General features: G+C 40.3%; 1 long non-coding RNA gene across 1 annotated transcript; it reads right to left on the reverse strand.

Moving 5' to 3' along the window:
- Positions 1 to 868: 868 nt before the first annotated feature.
- LOC131255645 (uncharacterized) lies at positions 869 to 21,577 on the reverse strand. Its single transcript, XR_009176218.1, has 2 exons — positions 21,355 to 21,577; positions 869 to 1,127 (listed from the first exon to the last, which is right to left on the reverse strand). It is a non-coding gene; the product is annotated as an uncharacterized LOC131255645 (long non-coding RNA).
- Positions 21,578 to 21,915: the final 338 nt, after the last annotated feature.

A 21,915-nucleotide genomic window follows, 5' to 3' on the forward strand; every position in this document is an offset into this window, starting at 1 on the left:
TGCCACTGGCTAGGCTACTAATCCGCTGTATAAATGGCACATTGATGATACATCAAAACAATCTCCAATTATTAGTCGCATCACCAAAATCACATTTATAGCATGATCCAAACTGTCCAGCGAGTCACTCATTTGTGATCCTTATGCCTATGGCCCACCTAAGGCTCAGAATGTCACCATTTTCTCCCAAAGTATATATTTCAACGGGCACATACATGGAGTGATACATGGAAAATGAAGGAAAAGACATAGGAAGAAGAGTTTGTCTATCTTAACAAACCAAAGAAACCCATCAATTCTTTCCATTACTTTTTAAGTAAAATAGACAAACTCACTTAAAAGTTGATCTCCATATGTCACCCTAAATTGCTCTGTAGCGAGCACAGTAATATAATGGCGTTCTCTGCCATTGCAACTAAGAAATGACGAAGGAATTTCCCAGGAAAGACCGATAATAGCAACTCTAGGTGGTCTGATTTGAAAGGAAGTTAATTCTATTTCAAGTTGCAAAGAAGCTATTTGTAATCTTTTTTATCCCCTGTGATGTTTTACCCTTCTCTGATTGCTGTTTTGGCTCAATGAGGGTATCAAAGGAGGTGCAGAAACAGATAGATATGGAAGGATAAAGCATCTGAAGCTATGCCAGTATACAAGCAGAACTGGGCGAGTATGAAGAATGGCAGTCACAGGTGGCAATGCACAGTCATTAGTGTCGCGTCTGTGATCATGTTCAAGTGGTTCTGATAAACATTGATGTTCAAGTTGTTAGCCTGAAAATGCCCACCCTCCTAATGACAGGGCCTGTATTTTCTAACAAACAGTCATCAGCATTTCGATGCTACTGACACCTATAATTAGGATAATATGATGAATTTTAAGAGCTTTAACTTTTTATTTTTCACTGATAACAAAACACAGAAATAGTCATTACATGTGCCATGATATTTTATTAAGCTCAAATTTTCATGTTAGCAAACTGCAACTTGAAAAAAAGTTTGCATAGGCACATGTACAAACACACGAGCACAAGGAAGGACTATCACCAGATTGTGGTGATGACCCTTTTCTCATTCCTTCTTAGTGGATTGCAATAACTCCTGCTCCCTGTACTTCCGAAAAAAACGCTCCTGCAAATCCGAAGAAGAAAGATAACATGTTATATTCAGTCTAAGAAAGTGACTGGTCCGGTTCAAATCATTTTGAGCTTGGATTGGGAAAACAAGAATAAATGTGAAATACTTCAATCAAAGGATTAAACCTGATCTTTTAGTATATTGCCATTCTCAGACAGTTATGACACAGAATTTCACCCCTCCAGCTGTGCGTCACCATGCGACTTGCGAGTTTACACGTGGAGTAAATCTCAATTCTAATGGGAGAAAAACTTTGATACTCTAGCAGAGTGTGATGGATAATACACAGGCACTTAGAATTTACAGACACCGCATGCAAAGAGTCAAATTAAACCATCCAAATTATGTTAACCAGTGTAGATGTATCATGAACCAAAAAATAAAGCTTATTTGATTATCTGAATCTTGGACTGGCGGACATTTATTGAAATGTTAAAATGGAAAATCTGACGGTCCTATTTCCACAAACAAGTGGCCATGAATCAGAGGATAGGATTGTTTAAACAATCAGATATGGGGACTGTGACTTAGTGACAGTGGACTGCACGATCTAGTCAGTTTATTTGAGTTAATATGTTCCATGTGTACAATTTCCAAGTGCCTCCATATCAAGCATCATATGCAGACTTGAGTACCATATAACTTTTCTTTTAACAAATGTAGGAAATGATGCTCTTATTTCACTACCACCACATATGTAAGTGAAGCTAAGGTGAAAAGTAAATTAAAGTTAGTCGCCTATCTGGCGACTTGCATAAGCAGTAGAGAATGTATTTCCTGCTAGTTGGAGGAATAGGCCCTCACAGCACCTTAACCGTCCATGCACCTCTTGGGAGAGATCACATTAGAGATACAGTCTCGGCCATCTGATATTAAAAAGCATGCCTCAAAAGACCATGGCTTGGGGAAGGTAAGAAAAATAACACAGCAGATAACAAATGAGCAGGTGACAAGCAGATCATAACAGATACAAGGCAATGCAATTTTGCACTCTTTGAAGCGTCTATGATGCATATTAGGAACATTTGGGTATCAAGGTTTTGCAGTTGTTTTCACCCCCATGAGGATACAATGAACTAATATGAAAAGAGAAGTGGAATTTTAGAATACTAATTACTAGCTACCAACTTTATCAAGTGGGGGATAAGTGCTGCAGAAACAAGTATGTTGAGATTGTCGTGAAAGACTATGAAGGATGTAATAAAGAATGAGGACATTTGAAGTATCCTTGGAGCAATATCAATTATCATCATCTTAGCCTTTCTCCCAACAGTTAGGTATTGGCTTTGAAATGGCATATTGGCAAAAGTTTTTAGATTGGTTGCACATTAGAGAGGCAGACATCAACTTCTTTCTTTCACTTGGGCTCTGGAACTGGCCATAGCAGAGGATCATTGGGAAACTATTGAGATATTATTGGAAAATTATCATGTTTTAAGAGCCTGTTTGGGAGCTTAGAAAATAAAAGGAGCGAAAGTGACATTTTCATTGAAAACTATTTTCCAAGAAAGAGTTTGCAGAGGAAAGAAAACAAGGGCGAGGCCAGGGAAAAATTTTAGGGTTTTTTCAATGACAACAAATTCATGGAAAATGTTTTCCACTAACAAGTGAACTCCCAATCAGGGGAAAATGTCATTTCCATGGAAAGTATTTACCACCTAAATACTTTCCAAGCTCTCCCAAACAGGCCCTAAAAATATGAGCGAATATTGCTATTTTTTTTAAATGTTGAAGACTTGCTCTCATCGCTATAGCAATTGTTTTAGAAGCAGCAGGATAAATCAAATACCCACTGACCACTTCAAACCCTACCTGGTGAATCATCTACAACAAAAGGAGCCATCATATTCATAATAATATATGATCACAAGCTTCACAACCCCCCTATTGAAGCTTTGAACCTTCTTCTATGACATGATAACAAGCCACTCTTCTCTTTTTCAAACCTCTAAAACCACTTACCAGAAAACCTGATTTGTCTCCATTGAGTACTAAATACGAAAATCTACCCCTCACCTTTTTGCCTACATACCTCTTTCAATTCCACCAAATGTTTTTTTTTCCTTTCTTTACATCCTTACCTTCAGAAAAAATGGCTTGTTGAAAGGACCTCAAGATAGCCCATTAAACTCCTAGGGCACTAAGGTAGGAACATGTAGCATGCTGACAAGTTCTATGTGACAGATTTGAAATGCGGCAGCCAAAAGGAGGGAGGACTTTACTTTTGACAAAATGACCTTCTTGTTAAATCTTTCCACAACAAGATCCCAAATGAGTCTAGTGGACCTAACTTTGCAAAGAGGAATGTCCAAATAGGAAACAGGAAGTGAACCCTTCCTACACCTAAGATATGATGCAATCTCCTAAAAAAGAAAGAGAACTGCAGAAAAACAGAGCAGCTGAGCGATAAAAAAACCACCAAAAATAAAAAAAACAACAACTACACACTCACCATGAACAGGAAAAATGAATGCTCAATCTGAATTATTGAAGACTTAGTCCTCATCAAGGATCTAGAGTCACCTTACTTTGCCAATAGAACAGCTGAATAATTCGCTTCATGATTGATATGAATGAAATAATCTGAGATCCGAGTACAGAAGTCTCCGGATTCCTCAATCAGGTCACAACATCCCAAGGGCAATGACCAGATCTACCACACCTAATCACAGTGACAGATTCACCTACGATAATGACTGGGCTGAAGTGATGATTGACAACATATTTGATTCCCAGAAGCAATGCAGAGGTTTCTGAATAGTTAGAACTAGAGATCCTGACTGACATCGCAGATTCAAAATTGGAATTCCCAGCCTTCAGCAGTGGTCTCCATCTTTGTTTTGGCTTTGAAACACTCGGCACTTCAGATCACCTAGTCCCAATTAGATGGAATCATATTTTAGGAAATTCCTTTCATTATTTGTTTGCCTTACTCCAGTTCACAGCGAGATTAAAAGCTTTGTCAACAACCAAACCCACATGAATTATATTCCAAGAAAAGATTTTCTACATTCTTTCCATCCCTATAGTCCAAAAAATAGCTTCAAGCAATGCTTTCCGCAGCACAGTACTGACAACAAAAACTTAACATACTGTCCAGCTGACAACGAGATTCTCGAATGAATCAGACATTGCCCAGGAAACACCGAACCACTCTAGCCAAGTTGACAAACTCCCATGTGAAATTGCAATAAAGTAAAAGATGAGAAGCATATTCTTCTTAGGAGCATCACATCAATCAAATACATATTAGAAAAGAGAATCCCCTATTTTGACGGCTAATTCAATCAACAATTCATTGTTAACCTCTAAGAGCCTAAGAAGGCTAGCACCACAGGATTTGTCCCAATAAGAGATAAAATGATGGAGAGCAAATTAAGATGGTTCTAACATGTGCCAGAGATTGCTCTCATAAGGCCGGCAACTTCGATTAGGATTGAATGGCCTTGAAAGAGAATAAGAGGAAGACCTAAAAGGACATGAGGTAAATGAAGGCTTGTTAACTTACCAAGGATAGGGCCTTAGATAGGAATGATTGCAAAAGTATGATCATAAAACTGACCCCAAATAGCTTAAGACAAGTCTATGATGATGATGATGATAATGACTTCACTAAGGATGCTTTTAGTAACTACGTCTGTCCTGATCCCTTGAAAATCCCCAAGATGTCCTTCGACTTTAAAGCCATCTCCACCTCCAACAGAAACTTGGGGTTGGCCAATGATGCAGGCTAAACTAGGCCCAAGATCCATGGGCTAGGGCCAAACCCATTAAGCCCATGCCCCACAGTTGGCCCATCAATAAGGAGACTAGCTAGCAAAATCAATCAACTCACTATGCAATAATCAATCACTCAAATCTTCTTAAATGCATTCTCATCCCTTGGGCATCTCTTTATTACTTTTCCATTTTCATAATAAGCCACTAGTTGTCAATGACATTATAAATCTACCTTCTTTGTATGTTTAGAAGCCTACTTACGAGCCTTACATAAGTAGTCTCAAAGCACCATTGAATTTAATAAAATCTCTGGATTGTTTCTTCTACTTTGTTTGTGGTTCTCTTGCTTAGATTGAAGGTGCCTACATTTGGGTGAATCCTTCCCATTAGTCGAGTTGAAGCGTCAAGTTGACGAGTTGCTAAAAATGTGTCTACATTCGAGAAAGCCTTAGCCTGTGTTGTGCTAGCCCTCCTTACCTCCAAAAAAAATAGTAGTTAGCGTATGTGTATAGACAGTCGAGCTATTAATAAAATCACAGTGAAATATTGCCTCCCCATTCTTCGACTTGTTGATATTTTGAACTCGCTAGGTACTCGCGTCTTCTCCAAGATTGATCTTCGCAATGGATACCACCAAATCCACATTTGACCTAGTGAGGAATGAAAGACGGCGTTTAAAATGAAGGATGATCTCTACGAGAGGCTAGTTATGTCATTTGGTCTTACAAATGTACCTAGTACTTCTATGCATGTCATGACCCAATTGTTGCACCCTTTTATTAATAAATTTTTCTACTTAAACAACATTCTTACTTATAGTGTCTAGGAAGGAGCACCTCAACCACCTAGGTCTTATCTTCGCAGTCCTTCGCCGCAAGCACTTCAACCCTAAAAATTGCACCTTCATGAGAACATCAATGGTCTTCTTAGGGTACAAAAGGTCTAGAGGTGGACCTCGCTAAGGTGAGAGCCATTGTTGATTGGCCGACACCCACCACTATCTCTTGAGTCCATAGTTTCCTTGGCCTTGCCACATTTTATAGACAAATTTGTGCGGAACTTTAGCAACATAATGGCTCCAGTTACCGATTGCATGAAACAAAGAGAGCTTCCATGGACAAGTGTAGCAACAAGCGCTTTTGATAGGATCAAACGTAAGATGATTGAAACTCCAGTTTTGCATCTTCTAGACTTTGAGAATGTATTTTGGGTGAGTCGGCATTGGTGGACATCTCAATCAGGAGGGCCATCCAATAGCCCTCTTCAATGAAAAGCTCTCTGATATGAAACAGCAGTACTCCACTTATGAGTTGGAGTTTTATGCAATTGTTCAAACTATATGGCATTGGCATCACGATTTAGTTAGGAAGGAATGTCCTATACTCTAATCATGAAACACTCAAGTATCTAGACTCTCAACAGAAGATGAACGCTCACCATGTCAAGTGCACCCCGCTTAACTTCAAGAGTTCTCCTTTGTTATCCGTCACAAGGTTGGCAAGGACAATCAGGTTACTGATGCATTGAGCCATCGTGCGCATTTTTTGTCATTGATGTCTGTCGCGGTTCTAAGATTTGAAGAGATACGATGTGAGTATGCTGACAAACAAAAATTTCAACAAAGACATTCTTAGTGAAGAGCATATAAGACACCCGCATTTCAGCATTCACGATGGCTATTTGTTCCAAGAGATGCAACTTTGCCTACCCAGTATGTTCATCCGCAAGTATGTGGTGAGAGAGTTACACGCGAGTGGATGTAGTGGTCACTAGGGCTATGATAGGACCCTGGCCCTCTTTAGAGATTGATATGTTTGGCCTCATCTAAAATCAAATGTCGCAAAGATCTACTGATTATATAATATTTGCCCGCTCACTAAGGGTCAAAAGAGAAACAGTGGATTGGATGAACTAATGTTGATCCCACGTGCTCTATGGAAAGATCTAAGGATGGACTTCGTCCTAGACCGCCTGGAAAGTTGATTCAATATTTGTGGTGATTGATCTTTTTTCAAAGATGGCTCATTTCATACCATGTTCAAATACAACAAACACCCTCAAGATTGCTTGGTTATTTTTTCAAGAGGTTGTTCGTCTTCATGGACTTCCAAAGACAATTGGGTCAGATCATGAGACCAAGTTCATGAGCCATTTGTGGAACTCTTTGGCCGACAATGAAGACCAAATTTCAGTATTCTAGTGCCTACCACCCCCAAACCAATGGTCTGACAGAAGTGGTCAACCTCAACTTGGAAAGTTATCACTGTGTCCTGTGCATAATCATATAGCTACGTGGGACCTAATAATATCCATGGCTGAATTTGCCTATAATAACTTAGTCAATAGGTCCATAGGGATGTCACCTTTTGAAGCATAATAACTGGTATACATCCGCGTCTTTCGATCGATTTGGTTCCTCCGCCCATAAAATTAAGACCAAGTGCAGAAGCTAATGACTTCTTTTGCCATATACAACAAGTGCATGAAGTTCTATATAATATCGCCGCAAGTGATGAAAGTTATAAGCAACATGCAGATGCAAAATGTCATTTTGTCAAATTTGCAAAAGGCAATATGGTTATGGTTCGTACTCATCTTGAACGGTTACCCCCTGAATCCTCAAAGAAGCTCCGCCCTCGCCATACGAGACCGTTCAAAATTATAAAGAAGATTAGTGTCAATGCTTATGTTTTAAATCTTTTACCAGATTACCTATCAGTCATACTTTCAACATGGAAGATCCTTCCATTTATTCTGAGCACCATACTGATGATAGTATTGAAGAACAAGTTATCACACTTCCAACCATTTTGCTACCTACGGATACTATAATTGATGGTATCGACGACCAAATCATCTCCACGCGCCAAGGTGGTTACCAAAAGTTTTTCGTCCATTGGCAAGGACAACCTCTCTCCAAAGCTACGTGGATCACAGCTACAAACTTCCAGCGCATGAATCCTTACCTATATGAGCAACACCAAGCCATCCACTCACCAAAGCCGAGTTCTTTCATACCAAGGAGGACTGATGTAGGCTAAACTGGGCCCAAGATCCATGGGCGAGGTCCAAGGCTAGACCCCACAGCTAAAACATCAAGAAGGAGGCCCAAGCCTCCTATTTAAGTAGCTAGGTAGCAAAATCAATCAGCTAGCTATCCAGTAATCTATCAGTAAATCTTCTTAAATGCATTCTAATCCTTAGGCATCTCTTTATTATTTTTTCACTTGTATAATACGTCATTGGTTATCAATGACATTATGAATTTACCTTCTTTGTATGTCTAAGGAGCCTATTTAAGGATTGTACATAAGTAGTCCCAAGGCACCTTTGAATTGAATAAAAATTTTGGATTGTTTCATCTAATTTGTTTGTGGTTCTCGTGATTAGATTGAAGGTGCCTACATTTGGGTAGATCCTTCTGTAACACCTCGTGCTATTCAATAACTGAGTATTGAAAGTCCTCGAGTGTTACCATTTAAATCAGATTTAATTTATATGTGTGTACTTTTGCATCTAGCCACATTTAGACCGATTTCCGGGGCCACGGATTGTCTATAAAGTATCATGCACAACCTACAATTTCAAAAACTAAAAATTTGGTACAGTAGTCACATGTGCAACCCACACCATACATCATTGCGCACTAAAAGTACAATCTAACTGTTAATGCGGGAGGTTACTGGTACAATCACACGTGTGACCCTAGAAGCATCGTAATACACTCAATTCAAGATTTCAGGACGATCAGACCAATAGATTTCGGGTCTGACTATTAAAACTCAAGTTTGATCATGCTTTGCATAAGGATCGAGTTCTAACAACTAGGATTGATTATAGGCGGGCCACTACACATCTCAGCACATCTCATTTGTAGATCGACAACACTGCCCTTCTTGGTTGTGCACACGTGACCACAATATTCATGCATGTGCACCAGTGAGCGTGCACCCGCACATCACCAAATCAAATTAAAAAATATATACACGTTTCTCCCATGAGAAATGGGTTCGAACGATTGTCTTCTTCATTCAACTGCAATTTCATATTCAGACAAGGCTCAATCAAATTGAGCCATCTTCCATAAAGTCGAGCACAAGACGAGTCGACTCGAAAGACTCAACTCGTTCGACTCGTTTAAACCCAACTCGACTCGAACCGAGTGGGTGAGTCGATCCGAATCGAGTAGACTTAGTCCAATCTGAACTCAAACTGAGTCGAGTTCAGGTTACCCAGTAAGTCGACTCGACTCAACCCGAAATCCGACTCAGTATTGACTCGACTCGATCCAAAACCCGACTCATACATTAAAAATAATAATAATAAATAATAATAATAAATAAACTAAATCTAATGGTTGGGGTAATGCGGGGTTCATGGAAGCAGCAGTTACTGAACATGGATTCTGCAAGGGGATATGACAGATATGGTGATGGACAGGTTGCAAGATGCAAATATGGGAGGAAGGGTGGTCAATGGGTTTTACAGGTGGGCCCAGAGAAGATGAGGCTGATTGTTGCAAAACAGTCGGGCCCAAAGAAGATGATTGTGTCGTGATCAAAATGGGTTTTTCTTGTGCAAAACACAAGAAGCTGATAGTTGCATATCCAGATGGGAGATGGGTGCTCCAAATGTTGATGTTGAGGCAGTACGTTGCAGCAAGGCATACACCCAAATTTGACGTTTCAGATATGAGATGTCGTGTAGCTGATGGAGAGGCTGCAATTCCAATAGGTGCACCTAGGTTATGAGCTATGATTTTAGCCCAAGGGTACCCGCCGCACCCAACCCGACTCGATGCTGACTCGACCCGACTCGGTACCTGTGATTGGGTCAAACTCGGTCCAGGTTAGTCCAAGCCAGACCTGGACTTGGATCGGGTCAAGCATGCTGGACTCAATACCAAGTCAGGTTAAGTTCAAGTCAGGTTTATTTCAAAACCGGGTCGAGTCGGGTTAGCCCTAACTCGATCCGACTCAACTCGATGCCGAGCTCTAATCTTCCATAGATCTGAACCGTGGAGCCCAACCGTCTGATGAAGGAGGTTGACTTCAATAGCTGCAAATCCATCAAAACAGGAGATCCAAACCATCTAAATCGTGTACGTGAACTTGGAATCAAACACCACCTGGCGCAGATGCACAATGCCTAGATATTTGCCATTACATGTCAGTGTGGCCCACCTTGGGGTAATCCAAACCGTCCAAACGGGCATGCACAATGAGCCGGTCAAGTACGACAAATTCACACACGTACAAGTGAATGTGTGTGTGTATGCGAACTCGAGCACAATATCCTCTTCCCTGGCACACGAAACCTGTTTAAAACAGAAACTGGGAAATTTCCTGTTTTGGAAGATCTAATCTACTCACGATCCCAAGTGGATCATCTTGAACTGATCATGATCGTTCATTTGGGACCATCCCCACTATTCAATATAGTCCACCTAGATCTGTCTTTAACCAGAAACAGAAAGCTTTCCACGTGCGAGACAGTTTCAAAAGATAAATTTCCATTTCTGTTGGTTGTCACAATTGGAGAAAGATTCTTTCTACCACAATCCAAATGAAGGTTGTCTCCTCAAATCTTAGCCATGAATGCAACAAATCCCGACCGTCCGTTTGCCTTCGCACGGATTAGGGTTCAACGCGGAAAAACCAACGCATGCGAAATCTTCTCCTCCAGCTGGTTGTTGCAAACGAAAACAGAAACTAATCACAGTCCGTGAAAGTTTCCCCTCAACAAATATAGGACGTTCATATGTTTAAATCTCAGCCATCCAAACCAGTTGAAACGGATCATGGTCTCACAATAAAAGAAACGGCCTCCGCATTTATCTTCTTCTTTGCTTGCTATTCGAATGGTGATCTTAGAAACCTTAGCTTCCAATAGAATCCAGACCGTCCATTCACGTTTCTTCATGCACAAGGAGGAGAGAGCAAGAGAGGCAGCCGCTTTTCTCACCGGAATTCCCGGCCACGAGAGGAATGCATAAGAAATCGTTTGATCGCGATACCCACCAAGAAAATCGATCTCAACCCTTGATTTTATGCATCCACAAGCTCTAGATGGTCGATCAGAAGCGACGGCGCGAAGAAACATTCAACCATTGCGAAGTTGCCATTAACGGGCCGTTTCTTCTCCGCTGATTCACCACCATCGTAGAAGCTGATAGGGACCCTATTCAAGAGTCTAATCCACTCGTTGAGAGGCTCACCTGGTCATCTGATAATCACCAAAATACCAGCCAAAATTGAATCAGCAATCACGACCATCAATGCAACCCAAACAGCGACCAAACGAGTCGTGCGCAAACTCGTTCCAGGCCTTGTTATAGTTTGGGGCTAGTCGAGTCTTCTCTCCTTGCATAAAGACAGCCCAAGAAACCCTATCAAAGATCTATCCAATAAGAAAGCTAGACAAAACCATGAAAGCGAGGTCTAGAGAGAGTCGAGTATGAGAGAGTGTGATACCGGATCCACCGGGTCGTTGACTCATCCCAAACTCGGTTGAGGCAAGTTTTGTTTAGCCGGTCGGTTTGTGTCTGGTCGAGTCCAATGTTGGAAGTGGGATTAGAGAAGAAGGAAAAGAAGAAAGAAATAAGAAATAAGAAAGACAGAGATGAAGAGAGATCAAACAAGAGAGAGAGAGAGAGAGAGAGAGAGAGAGAGAGAGACTGAGTCAAATTGACTCACCAAGTCAGGTGGGGTCTGGGTTAGTCCAGCTACCTTGTTGGACGTGTTTTGGCAGAAAAGAAAGAAAGAAGAAGAAAGAAATAAGAGGAGAGGAAGAAGAAAAGGGAAAGAAAGAAGAAGAGAAGATAGAAGGTGAGTCAGTCGGCTGAGTCGACTCGGTGAGTCGACGAAGTCTGAAGCGAGTCAGGGCCGAGGCTAGCCAGTTTCTGGATGATTCAAGTCCAACAGTGCTAGAAATGCATGGGTTGGGGCCGAGGAGCAGCCACACACCGAATTCGGCACCAATTTGCACCGAGTTGAGCCAAGTTCGACCGAGTCGGGTTCGATTTGAGCAAGTGAGTTGTGATTTTCTCTAAATCTCAATTATAATTAGGTTTTTATTTATTTTATTTTGATTTTTAATGTAGGAATTAAAAATCCCCAAAAAATATAAAGTTTAGATCTAGAATATAGATTAAAAACCCTAATTATATATTATCAATGCCCTAGGGTTTATCTTAACCGATCGTAGGGTGTGACGTTACGATCTAAACATACAATTCTTGTAATTTTAGGTAGGATTCGCTTCTCTAAGTGCATACACTTCTCTTAACAAAGTTGGAATGAGATTCGACTTGAAAGGTGGGTTCACCCTTCAAGCTTTTCGCTAAAATTCCAATTTAGTAATAGTTTTTTTATTTTGAATTGTCTCATTATTTGGATTAATACAAACATGTGATAGAATCTTTAAATCTTATAATCCACATGTAAATTCTTTAGTATACTTGAATTACATGATTTGATCTCTTGAGTTGAGTAATTTATACATGTACACATTCTAGTATCTCAAGATTACATGATTAGACCTTCGATTGGAGTAATCTTCATATGTACACACTTTCATATGTTTAAGATCACATGATTAGGTCCCTTGATATGAACAATTTATATGTTTATGAATTCTAGCATGGTGTTTACTGTAAATCGGATGGTGGCATTTGTGAACTTTGTGTGTTTGTTTGATAGGGAGGAAATTGATTCATGGTGAAGGGAGCTGACATGTTGTATGTATGTTGGACAATATAACTTGGTATGTGGTTGAATTGCCACATTGAAGACTTGATGAGAGATACAACTCATGTATAAGAACTATTGTTCAAAAATACAAATGTTGCATGGTTGTGGACACATATTTTGGAACTATACCTTGAACTAGTGTGCCCAAGTTGTTGTGGAATTTAAGTCGAATTGTTGGATAAGATTTCCATTATTTAGGATATATGGGTGCTAATGTGGCATATGTGACGAATCCTTGTTGGTGTACTTAAAAGGACTTTGTTAGTATTCTTGAATGGACCTTGTCGGTGTCCTCGAATGGACTTTGTTTATATCCTTAAATGGACCTTGCTGGTGTCCTTGAATGGACCTTGTTGGTGTCTTTGGATGGACCTAAATTGGAAATAACTATAGAAGTGATCAAACTATAATGACTTGGAGAAGGGTAATCCATAATTGGTTGTTTGTAAATTGGACTAATAAAGGATTGGCTAATCATGCATACTTGGCATTTGGACTCTACTGAATTGCCCGATGTAAGACACTTGAGATCCCAGATCATTGTGCGGCCGTACCTTTATGTATTTTATTGGATGACCCGATGTATTTACTTGTGCTTTCAAACCATTGTGTGGCCATCCATTTTGTGAGATTTTACCATATGGCTAGTCATTGTGCAGCTGTACCTTTTATGCATTTTACTGGATGGCAAGTCATTGCGCGGCCGTCCCTTTGCAATGTGGGTTCTACTCACAATTGCCAGCCAGATGTGCATCCCCAAGCTGAGTGCATTCATGCATCCATGCATTTAAACAAGATTTGCATTTACGAAATGTATGTTGTGATTGTACGCTTTCCATTTGTAAACTATACTTGCCTATTATGACTGGTGTGTAATCTTGGGGAGTATTTCTCAATGAGATGGCCACTCATTGTTTTATGTGTATTCGTGTATACACCAAACAGGTGGCAAAGGCACCAGAAGGATGCTATGATGCAGCAGAACACTTGGAACTTAAACCATAATTAGTTTATGTTTATGCTTTTGTAGGATTTGTATAATCTATTTCAATTTGTAACAAGTTGAGTGGACAATTAGTTGATTATATAATGCTTAGAACTTTAATGGCAAAGCTCAATTTATCTCATTGGTGTTTGATGCATACCATGTGAATGCAAAAAGTATTTTTTTTAAAAATGTGTGTAACAAAGAAGCATTCGCTCATTATTTAGTCAACATCCTTGAATTCAAGACCTGAGTCACTGATACTCAGGTGTCGGGTTTTGCAGCATTACACCTTCCCATCAGCTGGCTGCAGTAGCCAAGGAATTAGGTCTAACAATCTTCTCTCACATAATACAATTGAAAACAGCTTCTGATGTAATCTAAAACAAACCACCATGTCTCCTTCACCCATAATATAATTTCTCACTTCCTAAAAAATTTCCCATTGTTTCTCAATTTCCAAGATACAAAAGATGTTTGCATGTTTTCAATAGCCTTTCTTCTAAGCATGACTACAAATACATAATATTCAGATAGAATGACTGCAGAAACATGTATAGTGCCTACCACATTTTCATTCTAGCACATGTTACAGTTCTTCATAGTGTTGTACAATGCCTTGGTTTTTTTTAAGATATTGATTTTATTGAGGCCACAAAGGTGAGACAAAAAGGAAAACAAAGAAACAGAAAAGAATAAAAAAATAAAAAATAAAATACTAATATAAAAGCACCCAACCAAGGCGCCCACTCCCTTATACTAAGATTAACCCTACTAATCACCCTTTGATTAGAACATAGGGCTGTCAATGGGCCAGGCCTGGGTAGGTCTCGACCTGGATTTTGAACTGTTTCGGGCTGGCCCTATTCAAAATTCTAATTTTTCAGGCCCGAGCCCAGTCCATGGACACCCCTATTAGAACATCTTCTATACCAATGCCTAGGTAAAAGCCAACATGCTATAGTTTTATTCTTGAACCTAATTAACTAACTCTGTTATGATTAAATAAAAATGCATCCACTGAAACCTCAAGCAAAGATCTTAAACAACATGTCAATAACTTATCTCCATACAATAGATATTGTGGTGAGGTTGTCAATCACAAGCGGCAAACTACTCATACAAAGGTCTCCTAGTCAGTTATTTTTAGTGAAATTTTGAGGCATGACATCAAAAACTCATCCAGTTCCATGGTTGATCCATGAACCCTAGACAAATATTCACATATTACAACGACGGCATCAGGAAGGAAACTCGGAATCCCTCGGAAAACGGATATGGTGCTCTATCTTAATATAGCCATCCGTTGCTCTATCTTGATATAGCCTTAGTTGACCGCAATATCTTACCCCGATTAACGGAAGAAGGGAATAATCCATTTGAGGCTTCCCATATGTGGTAGTTCATCCTGACCTATCCGCCACTATCCCCACCCCATATGAAACTTTGGAAGAGAATGATTGAGCAAAGACTAAGGCATGATACAAATGTATCAGAAAATCAGTTTGGCATTGTGCCTGGGAGGTATACCACTAAAGCTAAATTTCCTACTCAGACAATTGATGGAGAAATATAAAGGAAGCATCTCCACATGATCTTTATTGACTTAGAAAAAGCATACAATAGCATCCCTCAAGTGTTGATCCGGTGGGTATTGGGAAAGGAGTTTCAAGAGGATATATTGATATGATTAAGTATATGTATGTATTTGGCTCAAATTTGATAGTGTGTGATGTGTGTTGTGTCGAGCATGCCAAAGTCGGATGCGGCTCGATTCAAATCAAAACTCCTTTGACCCCAAGCATCGAGATAGGGATCGGCTGTCTATTCAACCATTGACCATGTGAGATCAGGCCATCTGTGAAGAGGAAGGTTCGTCCTTCTATGAGTTCTTTTTGCTTTTTAGTCGAAAGGACTTTCGATATTCATATGATTATGATCGTAGCTCAACAACAAAATAGTAAAAAAAGAAGATATAACTGGACAAAAGCTAAAAGTTTATTAATGATTTATGATATATGACTTGAATCAATTTTGAGGACGACAATCTGTTCGTCGCTCGGTGTGAATTAAGCTTCATAGCAAGACGGCTGAGAGGTGCTAAAGAAAGTCGATCATTGTTTGAAACTCGGCAAATGCCAAGCTTGTGGCGAGACTGTAGGATGGATGACGGATTTCCAACTATCTATTCAATAAACTGGCAAGAGCCAAGCACGTGGCGAGACAATCGGTGGGAATAACAGTCTATTTGAGGTCTTACCAAGAGGCTCAATGGAAACAAAATATCACCATGCATGTAGCAAGAAAGCACCACGGCCTTCTATTCGAAACTTAAACAATCTTCCTTAAAATCCAGTGAGATGTTGTGGACAAATGGTGGAGAGAAACTAAAAACTAAAACTATGACCCATGCTATGAGCAACATCGCTGGCGAGTGATGAAGAGTTAAACTAAAATCAAATAAAAAGATAGGCATCCATGAGGGACAGAGATAGGCAGCGTTGCGTCGTGTTTAGTTGGGTTGGCGAGGGCAATAATACAGACCAAGAGCTTCAACGGGTTAATAGAAGTTCTTGTAGAAAGAATGCCACTTCCTGACAATCAACCTATAAATATTGTTCTTCTAGTGAATGCAGGTTTAGAAAGAACGGCTAATCATCGATTAAGGCTTGGCCAATTAGATCAACTCAACAATAACTTGCCACTTCATGTGGGCATTAGGAGAAACGATCAAAATGACCGACCTAACAGTCATTTTGACCAACATATCCCTTGTAACAGGAACCCTAGGGGGTAATTGAACCTTGGAGCCGAATAGCCCGAGAAGCTACCTTTGGCGCCTCCAATCCTCCATTGGTGAACCATGCGGGTCAAGAACCACAAGCAAAGTGGTCATGGAAGTATTGGGAGCTAACAATTAGCCTATAAATATTGTTCTTCTAGTGAATGCAGGTTTAGAAAGAACGGATAATCCTCAATTGAGGCTTGGCCAATTAGATCAGCTCAACAATAACTTGCCACTTTATGTGGGCATTAGGAGAAACGATCGAAATGAGCGACCTAACAGTCAGTTTGACCAAGATAACCCTTATAATGGGAACCCTAGAGGGTAATTGAACCTTGGAGCCGAATAGCCCAAGGAGCAACCTCTTGTGCCGCCGGTTCCTCCATTCTGCAAGTCAAGAACAACAAACAAAGTGGTCATGGACGTATTGGGAGTTGCTACATGGAGCAACTAGCACGATTTTTTGTCAAAAGAAACATCTCTTCACATTCTCTAAATGTAAAGAGGCGTGGAGGGCATTGTTTACACCCGATCTGACACCGTCAAATCAAATGGCTAACAAGCCAACATGTGGCAACAACATCTCAAGTAAGACAAAGATGAAATCTTTCAAGCCGTCTTAACAGCCAAAATGGCCAATACAATATTTATGACCATCCTAACGACCAAAATGTCACGTGGCCAAAACAGTTGATACAATCATACAACATTTACGACCATCCTAATGGCCAAAATGTCACAAGGCCAAAACGGCTTATACAATATTTACGATCATCATAATGGCCAATACGGCTGACAATGCCCATAAAGGCGATTAATGCCCAAAACAGTCAATATAACAACCAATAACAGCCGACGACACCACTCTTATGAAAGTCGGCCAAACACCATTTTTACGGTCGATAACAGCTATAAAATGGGCGTACACGAACGGCAGCCAACACGACTAGAGGAAGAAAAATCATTGGGAATCAATTAAAGATCGAGTCAAGATGGTTGTGGTCATAAGACACATATGACCGAAGCAATAAGAGAACATAACTGCCATCTACACGTGGCAAGATATAAGAGGCTAATGGCCAACCTGCGGTAACTGCCCTCTACACGCGATGGAACATGAGAGGTCACAACCATTTAGTGGCTTAAACACTCCAATAACCGCACGCAATAAAGAAAGTGGTGCAACAGTTACATAACCACCTCATTACACAAATGGTCGCAGCCATTTTATACGCATGGAAAATAATAATAGGCAATGATCACTAAGTGACCTAAACAGTTACATGCACCTCAGACACATGACGGGGGGGTTATGAAGATAGCTTTCCACCAACCACTCTACAAATTATGTGTGTGTGTGCGAGAGAGAGAGAGAGAGAGAGAGAGAGAGAGAGAGAGAGAGAGAGAAGGCTCAAAGAACCCTCAAATTCGGTCGTGCATGGTGTGCGTTGTGCCGAGCGCACCAAAGCCGAATGCGGGTCGATTATAACCAAACTCCTTTGATCCCAGGCGCCAAGATAGACCGTGAGACCGATGACCTTGTGGATCGGCCATCTATTCAGCCACCAATCATGTGAGATCAAGCGATATGCGAAGGGGAGGGTTTATCCTTCAATGTGTTCTTTTTGCCTTTCAGTCAGAAGGACTTTCGATGTTCGCATGATTGCGACCATTATTCAACAAAACAATAAAGAAAGAAAATATAACTAGACAAAAGTTGAAAGCATATCAATGATTTTACCATATACAACTTACAATCAGCTTCGAGGACAACAATCTGTTCGCCACTCACTATGAACTGAGCGTCATAGTAGGACAACTAAGAGGTGCAAGAGATAGTCGATCGTATGTTCAAAACTCGGCGAATGTCAAGCTCATGGCGAGACAGTAAAATGGATGGCGGATTTTCAACTATTTGTTCGATAACTTGGCAAGAGCCAAGCACATAGCGAGACAGTTGGTGGGAATGACAATCTATTCGAGGTCCTAGCAGGAAGCAGGCTCATGGCGAGATGGTCGATGAAAGCGAACCATCAAGCACATAGCAAGAAAGTGTTGCAACCTTCTGTTCGAGACTTAGACGATCTTCCTTGCAATCCAATGGGATACCATGGACGAAGGGTAGAGAGAAACTAAAAACTAGAGCTATGAATCATGTTATTAACAACGTTGCACTAGTGAGCAATGAAGAGTTAAAATAAAATAAAACGATAGTCGTCCACGAGGAATGGAAATCAGTAGTGTTGCTCTATGTTTAGTTGAGTTGGCAAAGGTTAGGGCTATTCGCTCTTTCTCATATTTATAGAATCTTTAGACGGTGGGTGAAAAGTTATCTTCATAACCGCTCTGCCACGTGTTTACGATGCATGTAACTGTTTAAGCCACTAAGATCGTGGCCTATTATTCTTTGCCATGTGTAGAAAACGGTTCTGGGCATTTGTATAATGAGGTGATAACGTAATTGTTTCATCACTTTCTTTCTTGTGTGCAGTTAAGAGAGGTTATTGGAGCAGTTAAGCCACTGAACAATAGTGGCCTCTCATATTCCGCCACGTGTAGAGGACGGTTACTATGAGTTGTCTATTGGCCTCTCATATCTCACCACATGTAGATGGCGGTTATTCTCCCTCATTGCTTTGGTCATACTCGTACATGTCTCATAACCAAGGCCATCTTAACTCGTTCTTTATCTGATTCCCGATAATTATCCTTCCTTTAGATGTGTCGAACATCAGTCGTGTACAGCCATAATCAGCCATATAAATTATGTTTGGTCGACTTTCATAAGAATCGTGTTGTCGGCTATTATCAGCCGTTATGACCATTTTGGGCATTATCAGTCATTATGGGCATTGTCAGCCTTATTGGTCGTTTTGGCCTTTAGGAAGGCCATAAATGTTGTGTCGGCTGTTAGGATGGCCATAAACATTGTATCGGCCATTTTGGCCATTAGGATAATTATAATTGTATCAATCATTTTGGCCATTAGAGATATTTTAGCTTTTAAAACAGCCACAACCGTAAAAGTTTCATCTTTGACTTAGTTGAGATGTTGTTGTCAGCCTGCCACATGTCAACTTCTTAGTCATATGATCTAACGATGTCAAATTGGGTGTAAACAGTATGAGGGACTGATAACAAATGTAGGGACCACGTTAAGACGGCCACAGCCGTAAAAGTTTCATCTCTGCCTTAGTTGAGATGTTGTTGTCAGTCTGCCACGTGTCAGCTTCTTAGCCATCTGATCTAACGGTGTTAGATCGGGTATAAACAATATGAGGGAGCGGTAACAAATGAAGGGATCACTAGTGGATAGACAAGTGAGTTCCCAATTGGGGTAGGCTTGCACCGGCAGTCACAAGCTTACACTAATGGTCCTCCACTAATTGGGAATTCACATTTATTACCGCTCCCTCATAAACTAGTGGTCCTCCACTAGTGGGAACTCGCTAATTAGTGTAGGCTTGCACCAATGGTCGCCATCGAACCTATACCTTTTGGCATTGGTTATGAACAAGTTGATGGGGCATTTGCAAGAAGAGATCCCATGGTTTATCTTGTTTGCAAATGACATGGTTTTGGTTGACAAGACGAGGGAGGGCATAAACACAAAGCTAGATTTGCGGAGGATTGCTTTAATATCTGAAGGATTAAAATTAATCAGACTAAAACAGAGCATACGGACTGCAATTTTATTAATAATAGGAATGAAAACGAAGAATTACTCAAGATTGTTGACCAAGAAATTTACCAAAATAACCCCTTTTCATACCTTCGGTCAATAATCCATGAAAGTGGAAAGATTGAGAAGGATGTTACCCATAGAATTCAAGCTGGGTGGAAGAGATGGAGATGTGCCTCTGGAGTTTTATGTCATTGAAGCATAACACTCAAACAAGAAGCCAAATTTTATAAGGATCGCCATAAGAGCAGCCATGCTTTATGGGATAGAATGGCAGTTAAGGAATAATATGTTCATCTGATGATTGTAGCAAAAATGAGGAATTTGAGATGGATGGTGGCAAGACGAGGAAGGATAATATTAGAAATGAATACATTCGAGGGAACGTAGGAATATCACCAATAGGTAAAAAGATGAGGGAAAGTAGACTTGGATGGTTTGATCATGTGCAATGGAGACCAATAACTGCGTCAGTTAGAAGGAGTGAGCTGGTACAAGTTGAAGGCTCTAAAAGGGCAAGGGGAAGACCCAAAAGGATGTGGGTGGAGGTAGTAAGATGAGAGTTGATGACCTATGGTCTAAATGAAGTTATGGCCCTTGATAAAGTGGAATGGTGGACAAGATCCATATAGTGGACCCCAATTGGAGGATAAGGCTTATATGATGATGATGATGACGTCGTCGTCGACAACAATGACCAACGATGATGATCATCATGACACATGCCATACATATACGGCAATATGGAGCACCTGAAAATCAGGCAGAATGGCTGGGAAATCTTAACCGTCCATTTGATACCCACCGTTTCAATCAGTATAATTTTCTCCCAAGTAGTAGGTCGGACGATCGGACAATCTGCACTGAAGTAATCATACACCATACAACACATTTACAGCGGATGAGTCACCACCATCTATAAATAGTGGTGAACCAGCACCCTGTCTTGATCATCATTCAATAAAGGAATATCATAACTCCATGACAGAAGCATGGCAAGGAACGCAATTTCAGGAGCACGGAAAAGTACTGTGATTTTGGTTTTTTTTTCACTCATGTGAAATTTCAAAAACAAACAATGTGAAATGGGACATTCGTGTCTTATTGGAAAGAAAGATCTCTATCGTATCCACGCTAATACCGTTTCATGAATTCTGGAAATTCTGGAAAGACCCAGAAACTGAAACAAACATAGAATAGGAGGGAGAAATCAAACATGGAAAAACCCAGAAATTGAAATAAACATGGAATAGGAGAGAGAGAGAGAGAGAGAGAGAGAGAGAGAGAGAGAGACGTACGTTGCCGCCTAAGAAGAAGTTGTAGAAGAGGGTCGCAGATACGATGGACCCCACAATGAGCGGTGGGGTAATCAGCAGACTCCATCTTCGATATATCATCTCTTCTTCTCTGCTCTTCTCTTCGCCTCTCTTCGGTTTCCGCTGCTTTTTCTTTCTCGATCTCAGACCTAATCGGAAAAGTTATGATCCTGTACACGAGGACGGTTGCATTATACTCGGGTTTTTCGGTTTCTAGTAGTGAGCCCATTTTTTTATTTTTTTTTAGGGGAGATTAACCGTAATGTGCTTTATACATGGCCAAATTCACTAAAGACATTCTACCGTTCAAATATTCCTTAGGTAGCCTTTTGACATGCCTTTTAAAATTACTCAACCAAAATACTCTTATCCTTGTTTCAGTAATTGTACAATTTTTTTAGGGAATAAGAAGTTACATCGTATTTAATGCCAAGAAAGTGATGTATACGGAATCCTTTTTTGCACGTGGGCAAGGACCAAACTCATGGGGTCCACATTGATATATGTATATAATCCATGCCACTCATCCTTTTTTGTCATATC

Source organism: Magnolia sinica, chromosome 9 (genome assembly GCF_029962835.1).
Source record: "Magnolia sinica isolate HGM2019 chromosome 9, MsV1, whole genome shotgun sequence".
Lineage (NCBI taxonomy): Eukaryota > Viridiplantae > Streptophyta > Magnoliopsida > Magnoliales > Magnoliaceae > Magnolia > Magnolia sinica.